Here is a 25,639-nt window from a genome sequence, read left to right as displayed (position 1 = left end):
AACAAATCTTCAAGTGTTGCAAAGTGCCAAAGCAAGAGATGAACTCTTCTATGGGGTGTGTGCACATAGAGAAGGTTCCGTGATGAAGCCAAGGTTGATTTGTTGTCAGACAAGACAATACGTCACAACGCTGATACACACATTTACCTATCAGCCGCAAACCCAGCTGTGTTTTGTCAAAGGGGATTATTTAGGTTTATTGAGGGTAAGGAACTAAGTCCACCAAGACCTGGAGCATTACCTGAGTCATGAGAGGAATGTGAAGAATTTTAATGAGGTCCAGGATGGATTTTTTTTTTGCTCGGACTCTCTTTGTTACACGCTTGGCTTTTTCTTTTCAACGCACACATGAATATACACACAACCCAAAAGCAGTGAAGTTGTCTAATTTCACCTATTTGGGGTAAAAAAGTATTTTTTGCAAACCAGTAATTAAAGTCTGCAAATGATGTGTTGTTGTCTAGAGCTCGGCAGAGTAACCGTGTAATACTCTTCCATATCAGTAGGTGGCAGCAGGTAGCTAATTGCTTTGTAGATGTCGAAAACAGCGGGAGGCAGCGTGCAGGTAAAAAGGTGTCTAATGCTTAAACCAAAAATAAACAAAAGGTGAATGCCCCTAAGAAAGGACATTGAAGCTTAGGGAAGGCTATGCAGAACGAGACTGCAACTGAACTGGCTACAAAGTAGACAAAAACAGAATGCTGGACGACAGCAAAGACTTACTGTGGAGCCATACTTGCCAACCCTCCCGTATTTTCCGGGAGACTCCCGAAATTCAGCGCCTCTCCCGAAAACCTCCCGGGACAAATATTCTCCCGAAAATCTCCCGATTTTCAGGCGGAGCTGGAGGCCACGCCCCCTCCAGCTCCATGCGGACCTGAGTGAGGACAGCCTTTTTTCACGACGGGAGGACAACAGGGTGACAAGAACTAAATCATCCAGACGAGAGATACATTGTATTATTATGTGTATCTTACCTAAAAATAAATATATTTATTAATTAAAAAAAAAAAAAAACTAAATACATTTTTACTATATTTTGCTAAAAACATCAAAATTAATCGTATTTTTATTTGTATTTTTTCTGACTCCTTATTACATCCAGCCATAGAATTATACATTGAAATAAACATATTTGAAATAATTAATTTTAAATTATCATAATAATTCATTTAAAATGACCATATTTAATTATTAAGATAATTGCTTGTTTATCAACAACTTTAGCATTTTATTCATTACATTTTGAAGCTCTCAGAAGCCAAGTTATGTTATATTCCTTAAGATTTATTTATGCAATTTTGAAGTATCAATTATCTAAACACAGTTTTGTTTGCATATTTTCAGGATGTAGATATATATATATATATATATATATATATATATATATATATATATATATATATATATGTAAGAAATACTTGACTGTCAATATACTCCTCCCCTCTTAACCACGCCCCGAACCACGCCCCCACCCCCCACCTCCCGAAATCGGAGGTCTCAAGGTTGGCAAGTATGTGTGGAGCAAAGACGGCGTCCACAATGTACATCCGAACATGACATGACAATCAACAATGTCCACGCAAAGAAGGATAAAAACAACTGAAATATCCTTGATTGCTAAAACAAAAGCAGATGCGGGAAATATCGCTCAAAGGAAGACATGAAACTGCTACAGGAAAATACCAAAAAAAGAGAAAAAGCCACCAAAATTGGAGCGCAAGACAAGAACTAAAACACGACACACAGGAAAACAGAAAAAAAACTCCAAATAAGTCAGGGGGTGATGTGACAGGTGGTGACAGTACACCTACTTTGAGACAAGAGCTATAGTGATGCATGCTTGGTTATGCTTTAAAGAAATATCCAACAATTGCGACAACAACTTTTTTCTGTCAACTGAGTTTCGTTGTTTAATGACTTCTGCTGGTGGTGTGCCTCCGGATTTTGTCAACACAAAAAATGTGCCTTGGCTCAAAAAAGGTTGAAAATCATTGGTCTAAGTCATACCAAAGACTATAAAAATGGGAGCCATTACCTCCCTGCTTGGCACTCAGTATCAACGGTTGGAATTGGGGGTTAAATCACCCAAAAAATGACTCCCGGGCGCGGCCACCGCTGCTGCTCACTGCTCCCCTCACCTCCCAGGGGGTGATTAAGGGTGATGGGTCAAATGCAGGGATTAATTTCGCAACACCTAGTGTGTGTGTGACAATCATTGGTACTTTAACAAACAAGGACGGGGCGAGAGTCACCACTTTGTCAACAAATGCCTGAGAAAATTGTTTAAGAACAACATTTCTCAACCAGCTATTGCAAGGAATTTTGGGATTTTACCATCTACGCTCCACAATATCATCTAAAGGTTCAGAAAATCTGGAGAAATCACTGCACGTAAGCGGCAAGGCTGAAAACCAACATTGAATGCCTGCGACCTTCGATCCCTCAGGCGGTACTGCATCAAAAAGCGACATCAGTGTGTAAAGGATATCCCCGCATGGGCTCAGGAACACTTCAGAAAACCACTGTGAGTAACTACAGTTCGTCGCAACATCTGTAAGTGCAAGTTAAAACTCTACTATGCAAAGTGAATGTCATTTATCAACAACACCCAGAAACACCGCCAGCTTCGCTGGGCCCGAGCTCATCTAAGATGGACTGATGCAAAGTGGAAAAGTGTTCTGTGGTCTGACGAGTCCACATTTCAAATTGTTTTTGGAAACTGTGGACGTCGTGTCCCCCGGACCAAAGAGGAAAAGAACCATCCAGATTGTAATAAGCGCAAAGTGTAAAAGCCAGCATGTGTGATGGTATGGGGGTGTATTAGTGCCCAAGACATGGGTAACTTACACATCTGTGAAGGCACCATTAATGCTGAAAGGTACAAAGGTTTTGGAGCAACATATGTTGCCATCCAAGCAACGTTATCATGGACGCCCCTGCTTATTTCAGCAAGACAATGCCAAGCCACGTGTTACAACAAAAGCGGACTGCATATTTTTATCACACGTGAACAGGGTGGTGATAAAACTGTAATATAAAATGTTGTTTAATCTTCAGTGTACTTCAGGATAGTTGAATATATTTCAAAGATACATTACATTTCAGCTTTTTAGCATATGTTTGGTAGCCTGTAATGATACATTACCGTATTTTCCGGACTATAAGGCGCATTTAAAATCCTTTTTTCCCCCTCAAAACTCGACAGTGCGCCTTATAACTCGGTGCGCCTAATGTACGGAATAATTCTGGTTTTGCTTACCAACCTCAAAGCTATTTTATTGGATACATGGTGTAATGATAAGTGTGACCAGTAGATGGCAGTCACACATAAGAGATACTTGTGGACTGCACTATGATGGCAATATGACTCAAGTAAACAACACCAACATTTTATATGTTCCATTGAAAATATAGAACATTACACACGGCGCTCAAAAATCTATCAAAATATTTTAGTACGACTTTGGTAAGCTTCGAAACCACACCGCTTGATGTGCTTCAACATAGGAGTGTTATTATGGTGTGTGTATAAGGTAAGACATATTATTATCTGGCGGTTTGTTTCGCAATATTATGCAAAAGCAACTTTTCTTACCTTCTGGTACCTGCTGATCTGTATTTGGGATCTGCATAAATCCTGAAAAATTGCGCGAGTCCGCCTTTGCAGTCCGTGGCGACGCCATAGACATTCATCCTCCGCTGTTGCCATTTCTAATATAAAGTCGTGTAAAGTTCTTACTTATATCTGTCAGTAAACTCCCCATGAAGGCGCTAAAAACTACCGGTGTGGTGAGATTACATTATTCACCCAACTTTAGTTATTAGAAAGTTCCGGGGGGGAACATAAGCCTGCGTGATGAATTGATTTTAACGATAAATTCAGGTTGTTTGTTGCAGACAATTAGAAAAATAAAAAATATATTCTTGATGCGGCATATTTTTTGTCCTTAGGAGCTTCCGTACCTTCCGCCTTCCCCTTATTTCCTTCGTGGAGATTTACACACGTAGCACAACAAGGCTAACGCAAATGAGAGCACGACGTTTGTTCCAAAGGAAAAAGTCTCGTCCGCGGTTTGCTTTTGTGGCAACAAGCGTGGAACCAATGACTGCACCCTGCAAAAAAATAACCGGCATCTGAAACCGGAGCATCCTTCCTTTGTTTTCACTTTATTGACTTTTATTTACTTTCACCTAAAAAAAATGCTAATTTTAAGGTGTTGCGATTTTTTTTTAATTTTGTAGTAGTAGCGACTTCCTCCCGGTCAACTTCCTTTGTTTTCACCTCATCAATGTTAATTTATTTTCACCTAAAATACACTAATTTTCAGGTGTTGTGATTTTTATTTTATTTTGTAGTAGTAGCGACTTCCTCCCGGTCAACTTCCTTTGTTTTCACTTTATCGACTTTTATTTACTTTCACTTAAAAAACACTAATTTTAAGGTGTGGTGATTGTTATTTTATTTTGTAGTAGTAGTAGTGACTACCTCCTGGTCAACTTCCTTTGTTTTCACTTTATCAACTTTTATTTACTTTCACCTAAAAAACACTAATTTAAGGTGTTGCGATTTTTATTTTATTTTGGAGTAGACGCGACTTCCTCCCGGTCAACTTCCTGTTTTCACTTCATCAATGTTTATTTACTTTCACCTAAAAAACACTAATTTTAAGGTGTTGTGATTGTTATTTTATTTTGTAGTAGTAGCAGCGACTTCCTTCGGTCAACTTCCTATGTTTTCACTTTATCGAGATGTATTTACTTTCACTTAAAAAAAAACACTAATTTTAAGGTATTGCGATTTTTATTTTTATTTTGTTGTAGTAGCAACTTCCTCTGTTTTCACTTAATCGACTTTTATTTACTTTCACCTAAAAAAACACAAATTCTAAGGTGTTGTGATTTTTATTTTATTTTGTAGTAGTAGAAACTTCCTACCGGTCAACCTTCTTTTGTTTTCAATTTATCGACTTTTGTTTACTTTAACCTAAAAAAAACACAAATTTTAAAGTGTTGTGATTTTTATTCTATTTTGTAGTATTAGCGACTTCCTCCCAGTCAACTTCCTTTGTTTTCACTTTATCGACTTTTATTTACTTTCACCTAAAAAACAGTCATTTTAAGGTGTTGCAACTTTTGTTTTATTTTGTAGTAGACGCGACTTCCTTCCGGTCAACTTCCTTTGTTTTCACTTTATCGAGATGTATTTACTTTCACTAAAAAAACACTAATATTAAGGTGTTGCGATTCTTATTTTTATTTTGTTGTAGTAGCAACTTCCTCTGTTTTCACTTAATCGACTTTTATTTACTTTCACCTAAAAAAACACAAATTTTAAGGTGTTGCGATTTTTATTTTATTTTGTTGTAGTAGCAACTTCCTCTGTTTTCACTTAATCGACTTTTATTTACTTTCACCTAAAAAAAACACAAATTTTAAGGTGTTGTGATTTTTATTCTATTTTGTAGTAGTAGCGACTTCCTCCCGGTCAACTTCCTTTGTTTTCACTTTATCGACTTTTATTCACTTTCACCTAAAAAACAGTAATTTTAAGGTGTTGCAATTTTTATTTTATTTTGTAGTAGTAGCAACCTCATCCCGGTCAACTTCTTTTGTTTTCACTTTATCGAGATGTATTTACTTTCACTTAAAAAAACACAAATATTAAGGTGTTGCGATTTTCATTTTTATTTTGTTGTAGTAGCAACTTCCTCTGTTTTCACTTAATCAACTTTTATTTACTTTCACCTAAAAAAAAACACAAATTTTAAGGTGTTGTAATTGTTATTTTATTTTGTAGTAGTAGCTACTTCCTCCCGGTCAACTACCTTTGTTTTCACTTAATCGACTTTTATTTACTTTCACTTAAAAAACACAAATTTTAAGGTGTTGTGATTGTTATCTTATTTTGTAGTAGTCGTGACTTCCTCCCGGTCAACTTCCTTTGTTTTCACTTTATTGGAGTGCGCATGCAAGTGACGTCGGGGCCACGTCGGGGCCACAATGGGGCGAGTGCACATTTACTTGCAGTGTAAACAGTCAGCTGGAAAAAAATCCGATCTCCAAAAAATGTATTTTGGGCCACTTTGTCCTGCAGCGTAAACGTAGTCTTTGACTCCATGTTCATGTGAAGAAGACGGGCCTACCTAGCACAAAGCCCTGAGGTACAACATGAACTTTCACAAAGTGTGCAAGAGGATTTTACAGTGCTGCTAAATCAAAGCCTCCCTAATAAAGACAATGTTGAAAGTGCAGTGCGTTGCGTGCAAGTCTGTATTGCCGCCTTCCATGATGGATTCCATGATGACAAACAACTGCTGGGAGATAAGAGAGTATTTCATGAGCCCAACTAGAAACAGACTTTTACTTGCCTCTTATCTTCTTACACAAACATCCAGCGCAGCGTCGAAATCACCACTGGTGACTTCATTCAGACGTCATTCACCGGATTTCACACCAAATTTAACCTTCCTGCCTCACTCCTGGTACCACCAGCCAGCAAGTGTGCAAAGTAAACCTACATCTCAAACACCACTCGTGTGGTACGCTTTAGAAAATGTCCAAAACAAGACTTTATAACAGTATGTCATAATGTACAATATACACACTGCAAGTATATATATAATGTAGTAACAGACACCTTCATAACAATATGTAATATGTACAATATACATATTATTGTACATAATATATATAAAAGTATATATATAATGTAGTAACAGACACCTTCATAACAATATGTAATATGTACAATATACACACTGCAAGTATATATATATAATGTAGTAACAGACACCGCCATAACAATATGTACAATATACACACTGCAAGTATATATATAATGTAGTAACAGACACCTTCATAACAATATGTAATATGTGCAATATACACACTGCAAGTATATATATATAATGTAATAACAGACACCTTCATAACAATATGTAATATGTACAATATACACACTGCAAGTATATATATATAATGTAGTAACAGACACCTTAATAACAATATGTAATATATACAATATACACACTGCAAGTATATATATAATGTAGTAACAGACACCTTCATAGTAATATGCAATATGTACAATATACACACTGCAAGTATATATATAATGTAGTAACAGACACCTTCATAACAATATGTAATATGTGCAATATACACACTACAAGTATATATATTTAATGTAGTAACAGATACCTTCATAACAATATGCAATATGTACAATATACACACTGCAAGTATAAATATATAATGTAGTAACAGACACCGTCATAACAATATGTACAATATACACACTGCAAGTATATATATAATGTAGTAACAGACACCTTCATAACAATATGTAATATGTGCAATATACACACTGCAAGTATATATATATAATGTAATAACAGACACCTTCATAACAATATGTAATATGTACAATATACACACTGCAAGTATATATATAATGTAGTAACAGATACCTTCATAACAATATGCAATATGTACAATATACACACTGCAAGTATATATATATAATGTAGTAACAGACACCGTCATAGTAATATGCAATATGTACAATATACACACTGCAAGTATATATATAATGTAGTAACAGACACCTTCATAACAATATGTAATATGTGCAATATACACACTGCAAGTATATATATATATAATGTAGTAACAGACACCTTCATAACAATATGTAATATGTACAATATACACACTGCAAGTATATATATAATGTAGTAACAGACACCTTCATAACAATATGTAATATGTACAATATACACACTGCAAGTATATATATATATATAATGTAGTAACAGACACCTTCATAACAATATGTAATATGTACAATATACACACTGCAAGTATATATATATAATGTAGTAACAGACACCTTCATAACAATATGTAATATGTACAATATACACACTGCAAGTATATATATAATGTAGTAACAGACACCTTCATAATAATATGTAATATGTACAATATACACACTGCAAGTATATATATAATGTAGTGACACCTTCATAACAATATGTAATATGTACAATATACACACTACAAGTATATATATTTAATGTAGTAACAGATACCTTCATAACAATATGCAATATGTACAATATACACACTGCAAGTATATATATATAATGTAGTAACAGACACCGTCATAACAATATGTACAATATACACACTGCAAGTATATATATAATGTAGTAACAGACACCTTCATAACAATATGTAATATGTGCAATATACACACTGCAAGTATATATATATAATGTAATAACAGACACCTTCATAACAATATGTAATATGTACAATATACACACTGCAAGTATATATATAATGTAGTAACAGACACCTTCATAACAATATGTAATATGTACAATATACACACTGCAAGTATATATATATAATGTAGTAACAGACACCTTCATAACAATATGTAATATGTACAATATACACACTGCAAGTATATATATAATGTAGTAACAGACACCTTCATAATAATATGTAATATGTACAATATACACACTGCAAGTATATATATAATGTAGTGACACCTTCATAACAATATGTAATATGTACAATATACACACTACAAGTATATATATTTAATGTAGTAACAGATACCTTCATAACAATATGCAATATGTACAATATACACACTGCAAGTATATATATATAATGTAGTAACAGACACCGTCATAACAATATGTACAATATACACACTGCAAGTATATATATAATGTAGTAACAGACACCTTCATAACAATATGTAATATGTACAATATACACACTGCAAGTATATATATATATATATGTAGTAACAGACACCTTCATAACAATATGTAATATGTACAATATACACACTGCAAGTATATATATAATGTAGTAACAGACACCTTCATAACAATATGTAATATGTACAATATACACACTGCAAGTATATATATATATATAATGTAGTAACAGACACCTTCATAACAATATGTAATATGTACAATATACACACTGCAAGTATATATATAATGTAGTAACAGACACCTTCATAATAATATGTAATATGTACAATATACACACTGCAAGTATATATATAATGTAGTGACACCTTCATAACAATATGTAATATGTACAATATACACACTACAAGTATATATATTTAATGTAGTAACAGATACCTTCATAACAATATGCAATATGTACAATATACACACTGCAAGTATATATATATAATGTAGTAACAGACACCGTCATAACAATATGTACAATATACACACTGCAAGTATATATATAATGTAGTAACAGACACCTTCATAACAATATGTAATATGTGCAATATACACACTGCAAGTATATATATATAATGTAATAACAGACACCTTCATAACAATATGTAATATGTACAATATACACACTGCAAGTATATATATAATGTAGTAACAGACACCTTCATAACAATATGTAATATGTACAATATACACACTGCAAGTATATATATATAATGTAGTAACAGACACCTTCATAGTAATATGCAATATGTACAATATACACACTGCAAGTATATATATAATGTAGTAACAGACACCTTCATAACAATATGTAATATGTGCAATATACACACTGCAAGTATATATATAATGTAGTAACAGACACTTTCATAACAATATGTAATATGTACAATATACACACTGCAAGTATATATATAATGTAGTAACAGACACCTTCATAACAATATGTAATATATGCAATATACACACTGCAAGTATATATATGTAGTAACAGACACCTTCATAACAATATGTAATATGTACAATATACACATTGCAGGTATATATATAATGTAGTAACAGACACATTCATAACAATATGTAATATGTACAATATACACATTGCAGGTATATATATAATGTAGTAACAGACACCTTCATAACAATATGTAATATGTACAATATACACACTGCAAGTATATATATAATGTAGTAACAGACACATTCATAACAATATGTAATATGTACAATATACACATTGCAGGTATATATATAATGTAGTAACAGACACCTTCATAACAATATGTAATATGTACAATATACACACTGCAAGTATATATATAATGTAGTAACAGACACCTTCATAACAATATGTAATATGTACAAGATTTACCCTAATTTGGTCATTTTAATCATTTCCAGGACTCACCACCTCAAACAACAGAATGGAATTTGACCGACTAAAACTCTGAAAATGTACATGAAACCAAAGAATGGCATTTGCAATACAATGGAACCTCCATTTATGAACCCCTCTATATGCAAACATTTCGGTTTAGGAACTTTTACATGAAGGTTTTCTTTACACGCTGTAAGTACCGTCAATTTTGGACTATAAACTGCTATTTTTTTTCATACACTTTGAACCCCGCGGCTCATAAAACGGGGCAACTCATTTATGGATTCTTCTTCGCTGATAGCCATAATGCAAATACAAAACCCAAAAGCAGTGAAGTTGTCGCGTTGTGTAAATAGTAAATAAAAACAGAACACAATGATTTGCTAATCCTTTTCAACCTATATTCAATTGAATAGACTGCAAAGACAATATACTTAACGTTCTTGTTATTTTTTGCAAATATTAGCTCATTTGGAATTTGATGGCTGCAACGTGTTTCAAAAAAGCTGGCACGGGTGGCAAAAAAGACAGACAGTTGAGGAATGCTCACCAAACACTTATTTGGAACATCCTACAGGTGAACAGGCTAATTGGGAACAGGTGGGTGCCATGATTGGGCAAGGGTCACCATTTTGTCACCAAATGCGTGAGTAAATTGTCGAACAGTTTAAGAACATTTCTCAACCAGCTATTGCAAGGAATTTAGGGATTTCACCATCTACGGTCCGTAATATCATCAAAGGGTTCAGATAATCTGCAGAAATCACTGCACGTAAGCGGCTAAACCCATGACCTTTGATCCCTCAGGCGGTACTGCATCAAAAAGCCACATCAGTGTGTAAAGGACATCACCACATGGGCTCAGGAACACTTCAGAAAACTACGGTCAGTAACTACGGTTGGTCGCTACATCTGTAAGTGCAAGTTAAAACTCTACTGTGCAAAGCAAAAGTCATTTATCAACAACACCCAGAAACGCCGCCGGCTTCGCTGGGCCCGAGCTCATCTAAGATGGACTGATGCAAAGTGGAAAAGTGTTCTGTGGTCTGACGAGTCCACATTTCAAATTGTTTTTGGAAACTGTGGACGTCCGAAGAGGAAAAGAACCATGCGGACTGTTCTAGGCACAAAGTGCAAAAGCCAGTATCTGTGATGGTATGGGGGTGCATTAGTGCCCAAGACATGGGTAACTTACACATCTGTGAAGGCACCATTAATGCTGAAAGGTACATACAGGTTTTGGAGCAACATATGTTGCCATCCAAGCAACGTTATCAAGGACGCCCCTGCTTATTTCAGCAAGACAATGCCAAGCTACGTGTTACAACAGCCTGCCTGTAGTCCAGACCTGTCTCCCATTGAAAATGTGTGTATTCTGTTTTTATTTACGAATTACACAACATGCCAAGTTCCCTGGTTTTGGGTTTTGTAATTAAATGAAACAAACCCAAGAAAACACACTGGAAAGGTGTGTTATTGTTTGTGTTATGACGCCACATTTTGGACGAGTTCGCTCCTGCTCCTCATTTTCCATAAGTCTTGAAAAAATATCAATAATTATTAGGTATGATACTCGAAACCGGTTTTCCCGGTTGTTCGATAAGAAAAGAACCGAGTCCTCGGACTCGAATCCCTTTTTGAGAACCGGTAGCCGTTATAGAGACCACTATAGTAAAGAAAAAGAGTTGGTTCTTTATTCGAATCCCTGGGAACGAATCCCAGAAATGCCCCGTGGGACATCACAAGAAATGACGTCACGTAGCTCAGTCATTAGGCGCAGATAGCGAAAGCAGGAAAAACAATGGACCGGAAAAAGCGCTCCAAGGTGTAATAAAGTTCAAAACAAAAGGTATAATCCAATGAATAACTTTACTGAGAGATTTGAGCAGGGTACAAACACATCACCAACACTTTTACGACCAACCGGAAACATAGCAACCAGGCTAGCAACGCACCTCCTTTACGGCAGCTATCGCAACGTTCTTAAAGCAACCGGACCACATACATATATATACAACATATCTCCCTTTTTTAACTTTTGTTTTTTTCTTTCCTTGTAAACAAAACAAAATCACACCGTATGTGTGTTGTCTAATGATAAATAATGCAGACGAGGCGTGTTGGCTGAGTTCTTGACGTTTACTTTCACAGCGTGCTCATGACCTCATTCTTAGCTGCCGGGTGGCGACATGCAACAACACTTTTCGGGGCTACCGCGCATGCTCGTCACTCCCGTTGCATGTTGGTAGTGTAGTTGTTATATTCCCTAGCTCAGGGGTCGGCAACCCGCGGCTCATTGATCACTCTGATGCGGCTCAGCAGCTTACTTGCTGAACCCCCCAATTTTCCCGTGAGACTTCCGGATTTCAGTGCCTCTTGCAGAAAACTCCCGGGATTAATTTTCACCGATTTTCACCCTTATGGCTATATTAAGGGCGTGCCATGATGGTACAACAATTGGCGCCCTCTACAATCTGTATTAACAGCGTGTCAGCCCAACACTTGTTATACAATATACATCTTCTGCTTGCACACGTACGCGACAGCAATGCATACTTGGTCAACAGCCACACAGGTTACACTGACGGTGGTCCTATAAAACAACTTTAACACTCTTACTAATAATGCGCCACACTTTGAACCAAAACCAAACACGAATGACAAACACATTTCAGGAGAACATCTGCACCTAGACACAACAGAACAAACACCCAGAATCCCATGCAGCCCTGACTCTTCCGGGCTACATTATACACCCCTGCTTTCACCAAACCCCGCCCCCACCCCAACCCTGCTCCCTCACACATCAACCCCCCCCTCTCTGTGCATCGGTTGAGGTGGGCGGGGTTTGGTAGCAGGGAGGGGGAGGGGGGGGGGTGTATAATGTATCCCGGAAGAGTTAGGGCTGCATGGGATTCTGGGTATTTGTCCTGTTGTGTTACGGTGCAGATGTTCTCCCGAAATTTGTTTGTCATTCTTGTTTGGTGTGGGTTCACAGTGTGGCGCATTATTAGTAAGAGTGTTAAAGGTTGTTTTTTTATACCGCCACCGTCAGTGTGACCTGTGTGGTTGTTGTGCGGAAGCCCCATACAACGTGTGGCTGATCAGGCACGCTGGCTGTAGTGGGTGCTATATGCTGTACCATCACGGCACGCATGACGCTGACAAACGCCATTCATTTAAAACCTGCGTGCCGCACCAGCTTTCAAATTCCACTTATAAGTGTGGGCAGCGTGTCTGAGACCCCTGGTTTATACATAGCGCAAAGCAAAAAAATAAGCTTTGTATGCAGTGTTATTTCATTTAAAATTTCAAAAAAATTTTGCGGCTCCCTTTGTCTTCTATAATTTGTGAAACTGGTCAAAATGGCTCTTTGACTGGTAAAGGTTGCCGACCCCTGCCCTAGCTCATAACATCACGTCTTTCCCCCTACAAAGAAATAATGTTAACTCAATAAAGTGTATTTCTTTTTTTTAGCTTTAAAGGGGAACATTATCACAATTTCAGAAGGGTTAAAACCATTAAAAATCAGTTCCCAGTGGCTTATTTTATTTTTCGAAGTTTTTTTCAAAATTTTACCCATCACGCAATATCCCTAAAAAAAGCTTCAAAGTGCCTGATTTTAACCATCGTTATATACACCCGTCCATTTTCCTGTGACGTCACATAGTGATGCCAACACTAACAAACATGGCGGATAGAACAGCAAGGTATAGCGACAATAGCTCGGATTCAGACTCGGATTTCAACGGCTTAAGCGATTCAACAGATTACGCATGTATTGAAACGGATGGTTGTAGTGTGGAGGCAGGTAGCGAAAACGAAATTGAAGAAGAAACTGAAGCTATTGAGCCATATCGGTTTGAACCGTATGCAAGCGAAACCGACAAAAACGACACGACAGCCAGCGACACGGGAGAAAGCGAGGACGAATTCGGCGATCGCCTTCTAACCAACGATTGGTATGTGTTTGTTTGGCATTAAAGGAAACTAACAACTATGAACTAGGTTTACAGCATATGAAATACATTTGGCAACAACATGCACTTTGAGAGTGCAGACAGCCCAATTTTCATCAATTAATATATTCTGTAGACATACCCTCATCCACTCTCTTTTCCTGGGGGTCTGGCGGCAGATTTCTTTGACTTTATCGTTGGAAATGCATCTGCTTTGAGTGTCGCAGGATATCCACACATTCTTGCCATCTCTGTCGTAGCATAGCTTTTGTCGGTAAAGTGTGCGGAACAAACGTCCAATTTCTTGCCACTTTCGCATCTTTGGGCCACTGGTGCAACTTGAATCCGTCCCTGTTCGTGTTGTTACACCCTTCGACAACACACCGACGAGGCATGATGTCTCCAAGGTACGGAAAACAGTCGAAAAAAACGGAAAATAACAGAGCTGATTTGACTCGGTGTTTGAGAAAATGGCGGATTGCTTCCCGATGTGACGTCACGTTGTGCATTACACAAGACTACCCGAATGTACTCGAATGATTGAAAAAAATTAATGTTTTTAAGCTAAATTATTGGTAAACACAGTTTATGTATAATAATTTACGTAAAACCGCGAGTAATGAATAAAGTTTTCATCAATTAAAATATTCTGTAGACATACCCTCATCCGCTCTCTTTTCCTAAAAGCTGATCTGTCCAGTTTTGGAGTTGATGTCAGCAGGCCAGGGAAGCTAGGGTCGATATTCTTCTCTTGATCATCTTCGGTGGCATAAGGGACAGTGTGAGCCAAGACATCCAGGGGGTTTAGCTCGCTCGTCTGCGGGAACAAACTGCCGCCATTGCTTGCCGTGCTAGCAAGGTCATTTGTCCCTGAATTGCTCACACACTCTGGCAGATTCAATGGGGGTCTGGCGGCAGATTTCTTTGACTTTATCGTTGGAAATGCATCTGCTTTGAGTGTCGCAGGATATCCACACATTCTTGCCATCTCCGTCGTAGCATAGCTTTCGTCGGTAAAGTGTGCGGAACAAACGTCCAATTTCTTGCCACTTTCGCATCTTTGGGCCACTGGTGCAACTTGAATCCGTCCCTGTTCGTGTTGTTACACCCTCCGACAACACACCGACGAGGCATGATGTCTCCAAGGTACGGAAAACAGTCGAAAAAAACGGAAAATAACAGAGCTGATTTGACTCGGTGTTTGAGAAAATGGCGGATTGCTTCCCGATGTGACGTCACGTTGTGCATTACACAAGACTACCCGAATGTACTCGAATGATTGAAAAAAATTAATGTTTTTAAGCTAAATTATTGGTAAACACAGTTTATGTATAATAATTTACGTAAAACCGCGAGTAATGAATAAAGTTTTCATCAATTAAAATATTCTGTAGACATACCCTCATCCGCTCTCTTTTCCTAAAAGCTGATCTGTCCAGTTTTGGAGTTGATGTCAGCAGGCCAGGGAAGCTAGGGTCGATATTCTTCTCTTGATCATCTTCGGTGGCATAAGGGACAGTGTGAGCCAAGACATCCAGGGGGTTTAGCTCGCTCGTCTGCGGGAACAAACTGCCGCCATTGCTTGCCGTGCTAGCGAGGTCCTTTGTCCCTGAATTGCTCACACACTCCGGCAGATTCAATGGGGGTCTGGCGGCAGATTTCTTTGACTTTATCGTTGGAAATGCATCTGCTTTGAGTGTCGCAGGATATCCACACATTCTTGCCATCTCTGTCGTAGCATAGCTTTCGTCGGTAAAGTGTGCGGAACAAACGTCCAATTTCTTGCCACTTTCGCATCTTTGGGCCACTGGTGCAACTTGAATCCGTCCCTGTTCGTGTTGTTACACCCTTCGACAACACACCGACGAGGCATGATGTCTCCAAGGTACGGAAAACAGTCGAAAAAAACGGAAAATAACAGAGCTGATTTGACTCGGTGTTTGAGAAAATGGCGGATTGCTTCCCGATGTGACGTCACGTTGTGCATTACACAAGACTACCCGAATGTACTCGAATGATTGAAAAAAATTAATGTTTTTAAGCTAAATTATTGGTAAACACAGTTTATGTATAATAATTTACGTAAAACCGCGAGTAATGAATAAAGTTTTCATCAATTAAAATATTCTGTAGACATACCCTCATCCGCTCTCTTTTCCTAAAAGCTGATCTGTCCAGTTTTGGAGTTGATGTCAGCAGGCCAGGGAAGCTAGGGTCGATATTCTTCTCTTGATCATCTTCGGTGGCATAAGGGACGGTGTGAGCCAAGACATCCAGGGGGTTTAGCTCGCTCGTCTGCGGGAACAAACTGCCGCCATTGCTTGCCGTGCTAGCGAGGTCCTTTGTCCCTGAATTGCTCACACACTCCGGCAGATTCAATGGGGGTCTGGCGGCAGATTTCTTTGACTTTATCGTTGGAAATGCATCTGCTTTGAGTGTCGCAGGATATCCACACATTCTTGCCATCTCTGTCGTAGCATAGCTTTCGTCGGTAAAGTGTGCGGAACAAACGTCCAATTTCTTGCCACTTTCGCATCTTTGGGCCACTGGTGCAACTTGAATCCGTCCCTGTTCGTGTTGTTACACCCTTCGACAACACACCGACGAGGCATGATGTCTCCAAGGTACGGAAAACAGTCGAAAAAAACGGAAAATAACAGAGCTGATTTGACTCGGTGTTTGAGAAAATGGCGGATTGCTTCCCGATGTGACGTCACGTTGTGCATTACACAAGACTACCCGAATGTACTCGAATGATTGAAAAAAATTAATGTTTTTAAGCTAAATTATTGGTAAACACAGTTTATGTATAATAATTTACGTAAAACCGCGAGTAATGAATAAAGTTTTCATCAATTAAAATATTCTGTAGACATACCCTCATCCGCTCTCTTTTCCTAAAAGCTGATCTGTCCAGTTTTGGAGTTGATGTCAGCAGGCCAGGGAAGCTAGGGTCGATATTCTTCTCTTGATCATCTTCGGTGGCATAAGGGACAGTGTGAGCCAAGACATCCAGGGGGTTTAGCTCGCTCGTCTGCGGGAACAAACTGCCGCCATTGCTTGCCGTGCTAGCGAGGTCCTTTGTCCCTGAATTGCTCACACACTCCGGCAGATTCAATGGGGGTCTGGCGGCAGATTTCTTTGACTTTATCGTTGGAAATGCATCTGCTTTGAGTGTCGCAGGATATCCACACATTCTTGCCATCTCTGTCGTAGCATAGCTTTCGTCGGTAAAGTGTGCGGAACAAACGACTGACCATTTCGTCAGCTTTCCCCACACCCTCGTATTTTGAACAAATTTCGTCCAATTTCTTGCCACTTTCGCATCTTTGGGCCACTGGTGCAACTTGAATCCGTCCCTGTTCGTGTTGTTACACCCTCCGACAACACACCGACGATGATGTGTTTGAGAAAATGGCGGATTGCTTCCTGATGTGACGTCACGTTGTGACGTCATCGCTCCGAGAGCGAATAATAGAAAGGCGTTTAATTCGACAACATTCACCCATTTAGAGTTCGGAAATCGGTTAAAAAAATATATGGTCTTTTTTCTGCAACATCAAGGTCCGTATTTTCCGCACTATAAGGCGCACCTAAAAACCACTAATTTTCTCAAAAGCTGACAGTGCGCCTTATAACCCGGTGCGCTTTATTACGATTCATTTTCATAAAGTTTCGATCTCGCAACTTCGGTAAACAGCCGCCATCTTTTTTCCCGGTAGAACAGGAAGCGCTTCTTCTTCTACGCAAGCAACCGCCAAGGAAAGCACCCGCCCCCATAGAACAGGAAGCGCTTCTTCTTCTACTGTAATCAACCACCCGCCCCCGGAAAAAGAAGAAAAAACGCGCGGATATCACCGTACGTTTCATTTCCTGTTTACATCTGTAAAGACCACAAAATGGCTCCTACTAAGCGACAAGGATCCGGTTCATAAAAAGACGCAATCTCTCCATCCGCACACGGATTACTACCGTATTTCACAGCAACTGATATTCCTGTGAACCGCACTGTGGAACGGGAGCACGTACGGTGAATATTCGCACCACAGGGAATGAGAAGTCATCCTTCACTGTGGTTCTAGCTTGCCATGCTAACTTCCACCCATGGTGATATTCAAAAGGAAGACCTTGCCAAAAGAGACCTTTCCAGCCGGCGTCATCATAAAAGCTAACTCGAAGGGATGGATGGATGAAGAAAAGATGAGCGAGTGGTTAAGGGAAGTTTACGCGAAGAGGCCGGGTGGCTTTTTTCACACAGCTCCGAAGGCGAACACACCTTCACTAAGACGGGCAGACAGCGCCGGACGACATACGCCAACATTTGCCAGTGGATCGTAAATGCCTGGGCAGATATTTCGGTCACAACTGTGGTCCGAGCTTTCCGGAAGGCAGGATTCACAGAACTGCTGCACAACAACAGCGACACTGACTCCGATGACTTCGGCGAGACGGAACCGGCCATTTTGGATCCCACGCTTGCGCAACTTTTCAATTCGGACACCGAAGACGAAGAATTCGAAGGATTTACGAATGAAGAATAACTTCAGAAGGTGAGCGCTATGTTTATTTTGTGTGTTGTGACATTAACGTTCGAGCAACATTATGTTGCTATTGCTCTACACCATTTTGAATTTTGCTATGTTTGTGATTGCACATTTGCGTACATTTTGGGACAGAGTTGTTAGAACGCTGGTTTTCAATATATTATTAAAGTTTGACTGAACTATCTGACTGTTTTTTTGACATTCCCTTTAGCGCAGCGTAGGCGCGGCTTATAATCCGGGGCGGCTTATTGGTGGACAAAGTTATGAAATATGTAATTCATTGAAGGTGCGGCTAATAATCCGGTGCGCCTTATAGTGCGGAAAATACGGTATATATTGACGCTTACATAGGTCTGGTGATAATGTTCCCCTTTAAGTCGGGGTCCACGTTAATCAATTCATGGTAATTCATGTTGCAGACGGAGGCTTGTCGAGTGACTCCGTTGTTACAGTAGCGAAAACAAACAAACAAAACGGGAGTAAGATGCCAGAAAAGAAGGACAAAAACTGGAATGTTTGGCCAAAACTTGAAAGTTTTGAGGGTTAGGCAGAGGAGACGTACTGTTGGCGACCAGCACTAAATTGGGAGAGAAAGGGGGCGTGGCCGTGTGGAACAGCTGAGCAGATAGGAGAAGAATTCTCACAAGAAGTCAAATAAAAGCCATGTTCGATGTCAGAACATTTGTGGAGAGATTTATTGACAATGACAGTAGTTTTTGTTCTTTAATAAAAATGTTTACATAAATAGGGCTCCAAACTAATGTTTTATTTTGCGTCTGAGCGCCACTTCTGTCCAGCAAGGGATGGAGAGGTCCGATTAGCACCAACACGTGTCGTGTTAGTGTTGCATCATTTCATGACGTGCATCTCACCTCCATGTTGGCGGTGTAATCATTTACCTTCTTCCACCTCGGCCTGTTTGACTTCACGCTCCTCGCTGCTTTGCATCCACACAAAAGCGGTCCAAAGTTCAAACTGGACGGAGTTTTATTTTTATTTTTTTGGACCATGTTCACCCCATCATTGTTGCACTTAATGCTTCCGACCAGCGAGATCCCATAGCTGGCTTGTGAAGCAGCTGGTCTGGTTTCAACATTGTTTGGTTAATGTTTCATCACTCGCCACCACATCGATACTGCAAGCAGTCGCCAAAGTGGACCCGGTGAGGTTTTAACTTTTACTTTGCTGCACAACCTCTGAAGTTGACCCCATTTGTTGATATTTCAGGAAGGGTTGGGCACATTTCCACCATATGAACTGTCTTACAAGTGTAAAAGGAAGTTGGCCTCATCTCTATGTTGGCATGTTGGAGGTTTTTTTCTGTTTTTTTCCTGGTCAATATCAATAATTATTAGGGCTGATGTTTGATAAGAAATTATCGAGTTCGAGCCTATTATCGAATCCTCTTAACGAACCGATTCCTTATCGATTCTCTTATTGAGTCCAGATAGGTTGTTGTATATGGGAAAAAAAACACAATATTTGGTTTAACAAAAGCTCACTTTTATTATATAGGAAAAAAATGTAATCAAATAAATAAATATTGACTGTTTCCCCCATAAAAATTTAAAAAAAATAAATAAATATTGACTTGTTACCCAAAGTGGGATTTTTCAGAAAAACAAATATATACAGTAACACAAAAACAACCTGTCTCTGTGATCACTATAGGTGTATAAATAATAATATAGTGTTAAATAAAATCAGTCCCTTGGGCACAAAACTGAAAATAATACAGCTCTCCAAAAAGTGCACTTCTGCTGCTATTGGAACATAACTGTTTGTTATGATGCTTTGACATTTTTGCACTTTATTTCTTTATTGAAAGAAAATTCTATGAAGAGAAAAGTTGTTTGCAAATGTGGTTACAATGCTAAAAAATGAAAAGTTAAAGGGGAACATTATCACCAGACCTATGTAAGCGTCAATATATACCTTGATGTTGCAGAAAAATGACCATATATTTTTTTAACCGATTTCCGAACTCTAAATGGGTGAATTTTGGCGAAATAAACGCCTTTCTATTAATCGCTCTCGGAGCGATGACGTCACAACGTGACGTCACATCGGGAAGCAATCCGCCATTTTCTCAAATACCGAGTCAAATCAGCTCTGTTATTTTCCGTTTTTTCGACTGTTTTCCGTACCTTGGAGACATCATGCCTCGTCGGTGTGTTGTCGGAGGGTGTAACAACACGAACAGGGACGGATTCAAGTTGCACCAGTGGCCCAAAGATGCGAAAGTGGCAAGAAATTGGACGTTTGTTCCGCACACTTTACCGATGAAAGCTATGCTACGACAGAGATGGCTAGAATGTGTGGATATCCCGCGACACTCAAAGCAGATGCATTTCCAACGATAAAGTCAAAGAAATCTGCCCCACACCCCCAGGAAAAGAGAGTGGATGAGGGTATGTCTACAGAATATATTAATTGATGAAAACTGGGCTGTCTGCACTCTCAAAGTGCATGTTGTTGCCAAATGTATTTCATATGCTGTAAACCTAGTTCATAGTTGTTAGTTTCCTTTAATGCCAAAACAAACACATACCAATCGTTGGTTAGAAGGCGATCGCCGAATTCGTCCTCGCTTTCTCCAGTGTCGCTGGCTGTCGTTTTCGTCGGTTTCGCTTGCATACGGTTCAAACCGATATGGCTCAATAGCTTCAGTTTCTTCTTCAATTTCGTTTTCGCTACCTGCCTCCACACTACAACCATCCGTTTCAATACATGCGTAATCTGTTGAATCGCTTAAGCCGCTGAAATCGGAGTCGGAATCCGAGCTATTGTCGCTATCCGCCATGTTTGTTTGTGTTGGCATCACTATGTGACGTCACAGGAAAATGGACGGGTGTATGTAACGATGGTAAAAATCAGGCACTTTGAAGCTTTTTTTTTAGGGATATTGCGTGATGGGTAAAATTTTGAAAAAAACTTCGAAAAATAAAATAAGCCACTGGGAACTGATTTTTAATGGTTTTAACCCTTCTGAAATTGTGATAATGTTCCCCTTTAACAAGTTGAAAAACGTATTGGGGTGTTACCATTTAGTGGTCAATTGTACGGAATATGTACTGTACTGTGCAATCTACTAATAAAAGTTTCAATCGATCAATCAAAAAACACCCGGAGCGTATTTTATACATTTTTGGGAACAAATAGGTGACCTGCACCCTGCTAGATGAACCCGCCCCGTGTATACGCCCACCACTTTGTGAAGACGGATGCTTCGCTACAAATCTAAAAATACCGTATTTCCTTGAATTGCCGCCGGGGCGGTAATTAATTTAAAACCCCTTCTCACTCCGGCGGTAAATTTAGGCCTGCGCTTATAAATTTGAGTGTGATGTAAGGATACCATCATGAAAAGCACATTTAATAAAAAAAAACGTTATTATGGTCTTACCTTTACTTATAAATGAAGTCCATACGCAGCTCCTTCTGAACAAAAGCATCGACAACTAGTTTATAGAAGTCTTCCTTATCTTTCTTCAGTTTTAAAAGTCTCTCTGTCTCGATGGAGATCTTCCTTAATTATTACCTCCTGCTTCCATTGAAAGTCCAGTTTAGAAAACTGTTTTATTTTAGATATGTAATCGTCCATGTTAAAAGTGCAAGCGAGAGGAAAAAATAAACGATCGCTGCTAACTGTTGCTGCTTGTTGTCACTTCTTCTGCAGCCGAGTGATCGCAAGAAGGATCACTAGCGCCCTCTACCACCAGGAGGCGGGAGTCATTTAATGACTCATATTTGACACACGCCGCTACGGTATATTAATAAAACATAGCTGCTTACTGTTCTTTTTAGCATATTCAATAGCTTGGACCTTAAATCCTACTGAATAGCTCTTAATCTTCTTCCCTTTATGTGATTTCAAATTATTGAAATCAGCCTCCTCTATTTTGAAAATGATGACAGGTGAAGTGTCACTCGTGACGTGACGAGTTTGACCCGGCGGAAATTCTAGGCATATGCTAATTATTTTGCGAAACGAGTTTGACCCGGCGGTAATTCTAGACATGCGCTAATAAAAATAATATTTCGCGAAACGAGTTTGACCCGGCTGTTAAAGTTAAAGTACCAATGATTGTCACACACACACACACTGGGTGTGGCGAAATTATTCTCTGCATTTGACCCATAGATATACATGTATAAATGTAGATACATACAGTATAAATGTAGATACATACAGTATAAATGTAGATATATATGTAGATACATACAGTATACATGTAGATACATACAGTATAAATGTAGATATATATGTAGATACATTCAGTATACATGTAGATACATACAGTATGAATGTAGATATATATGTAGATATAAATGTATAAATATAGATACATACAGTATATATTTAGATATTATTCAGATACATACAGTATAAATGTAGATACATACAGTATAAATGTAAATATATACGTAGATATACATGTATAAATGTAGATATACATGTATAAATGTAGATATATATGATGTAGATATGCATGTATATATGTATAAATGTAGATATATATTGTATAAATGTAGATATGTAAGTAGATGTATACAGCACAAATGTAGATACATACAGTATACATGTAGACATGTATGTATCTACATACTTACAGTATAAATGTACATATATATGTAGATATACATGTATAAATGTAGATACATACAGTATAAATGTAGATATATATGTAGATATACATGTATAAATTTAGATATTTGTTAAGTTAAAGTTAAAGTACCAATGATTGTCACACACACACACTGGGTGTGGCGAAATTATTCTCTGCATTTGACCCATAGATATACATGTATAAATGTAGATACATACAGTATAAATGTAGATACATACAGTATAAATGTAGATATATATGTAGATACATACAGTATACATGTAGATACATACAGTATAAATGTAGCTATATATGTAGATACATACAGTATACATGTAGATACATACAGTATAAATGTCGATGTATACTGTATAAATGTAGATATATATGTAGATACATACAGTATAAATGTAGATACAGTATACATTTAAATATATACAGTATACATTTAGATACAGTACAAATGTAGATACAGTATAAAGGTAGATCTAAAGAGTATAAATGTAGATATGTATACAATATAAATGTAGATCTATACAGTATAAATGTAGATCTATACAGTATAAATGTAGATCTATACAGTATAAATGGAGATGCAGTATAAATGTAGATCTATACAGTATAAATGTAAATACAGTATAAATGTAGATCTATACAGTATAAATGTGGATGCATAGAGTATAAATGTAGATAGAGTATAAATGTAGATGTATACAGTATAAATGTAGATGCAGTATAAATGTAGATCCATACAGTATAAATGTAGATGCAGTATAAATGTAGATCTATACAGTATAAATGTAGATATAGTATAAATGTAGATACAATATAAATGTGGATGTATAGAGTATAAATGTAGATGTATAGGGTATAAATGTAGATACAGTATAAATGTGGATGTATAGAGTATAAATGTAGATGTATAGAGTATAAATGTAGATACAGTATAAATATGGATGTATAGAGTATAAATGTAGATACAGTATAAATGTAGATGTATAGAGTATAAATGTAGATACAGTATAAATGTGGATGTATAGAGTATAAATGTAGATGTATAGAGTATAAATGTAGATACAGTATAAATATGGATGTATAGAGTATAAATGTAGATACAGTATAAATGTAGATGTATAGAGTATAAATGTAGATACAGTATAAATGTGGATGTATAGAGTATAAATGTAGATACAGTATAAATGTAGATGTATAGAGTATAAATGTAGATACAGTATAAATGTGGATGTATAGAGTATAAATGTAGATGTATAGGGTATAAATGTAGATACAGTATAAATGTGGATGTATAGAGTATAAATGTAGATGTATAGGGTATAAATGTAGATACAGTATAAATGTGGATGTATAGAGTATAAATGTAGATGTATAGAGTATAAATGTAGATACAGTATAAATGTAGATGTATAGAGTATAAATGTAGATACAGTATAAATGTGGATGTATAGAGTATAAATGTAGATGTATAGAGTATAAATGTAGATACAGTATAAATGTAGATGTATAGAGTATAAATGTAGATGTATAGAGTATAAATGTAGATACAGTATAAATATGGATGTATAGAGTATAAATGTAGATACAGTATAAATGTAGATGTATAGAGTATAAATGTAGATACAGTATAAATGTGGATGTATAGAGTATAAATGTAGATACAGTATACATGTAAATATATACAGTATACATTTAGATACAGTACAAATGTAGATAGAGTATAAATGTAGATCTATAGAGTATAAATGTAGATATGTATACTATATAAATGTAGATCTATACAGTATAAATGTAGATCTATACAGTATAAATGTAGATGCAGTATAAATGTAGATCTATACAGTATAAATGTAGATACAGTATAAATGTAGATCTATACAGTATAAATGTGGATGTATAGAGTATAAATGTAGATAGAGTATAAATGTAGATGTATAGAGTATAAATGTAGATACAGTATAAATGTGGATGTATAGAGTATAAATGTAGATACAGTATAAATGTGGATGTATAGAGTATAAATGTAGATAGAGTATAAATGTAGACGTATAGAGTATAAATGTAGTAACAGTATAAATGTAGATATAGTATAAATGTAGATAGAGTATAAATGTAGATGTATAGAGTATAAATGTAGATACAGTATAAATGTTGATGTATAGAGTATAAATGTAGATAGAGTATAAATGTGGATGTATAGAGTATAAATGTAGATACAGTATAAATATGGACGTATAAATATGGACGTATAGAGTATAAATGTAGACGTATAGAGTATAAATGTATATACTGTATGTATGATATAGATGTTGTCATCCAATGGTCAAACCTTGTAAGA

The 25,639-nt window shown here is 37.3% G+C and overlaps 1 protein-coding gene across 1 annotated transcript in view; it reads right to left on the bottom strand.

Moving 5' to 3' along the window:
- The window catches only part of shroom2a (shroom family member 2a), a 146,424-nt gene that overhangs the window by 109,519 nt on the left and 11,266 nt on the right, over nucleotides 1-25,639 (bottom strand). The window lies entirely within an intron of this gene.

The sequence above is a fragment of the Nerophis lumbriciformis genome, linkage group LG18 (assembly GCF_033978685.3).
Source record: "Nerophis lumbriciformis linkage group LG18, RoL_Nlum_v2.1, whole genome shotgun sequence".
NCBI lineage: Eukaryota > Metazoa > Chordata > Actinopteri > Syngnathiformes > Syngnathidae > Nerophis > Nerophis lumbriciformis.
The sequence above is the reverse complement of the archived record's forward strand: the minus strand, read 5'-3'. Positions and strand labels throughout refer to the sequence as shown.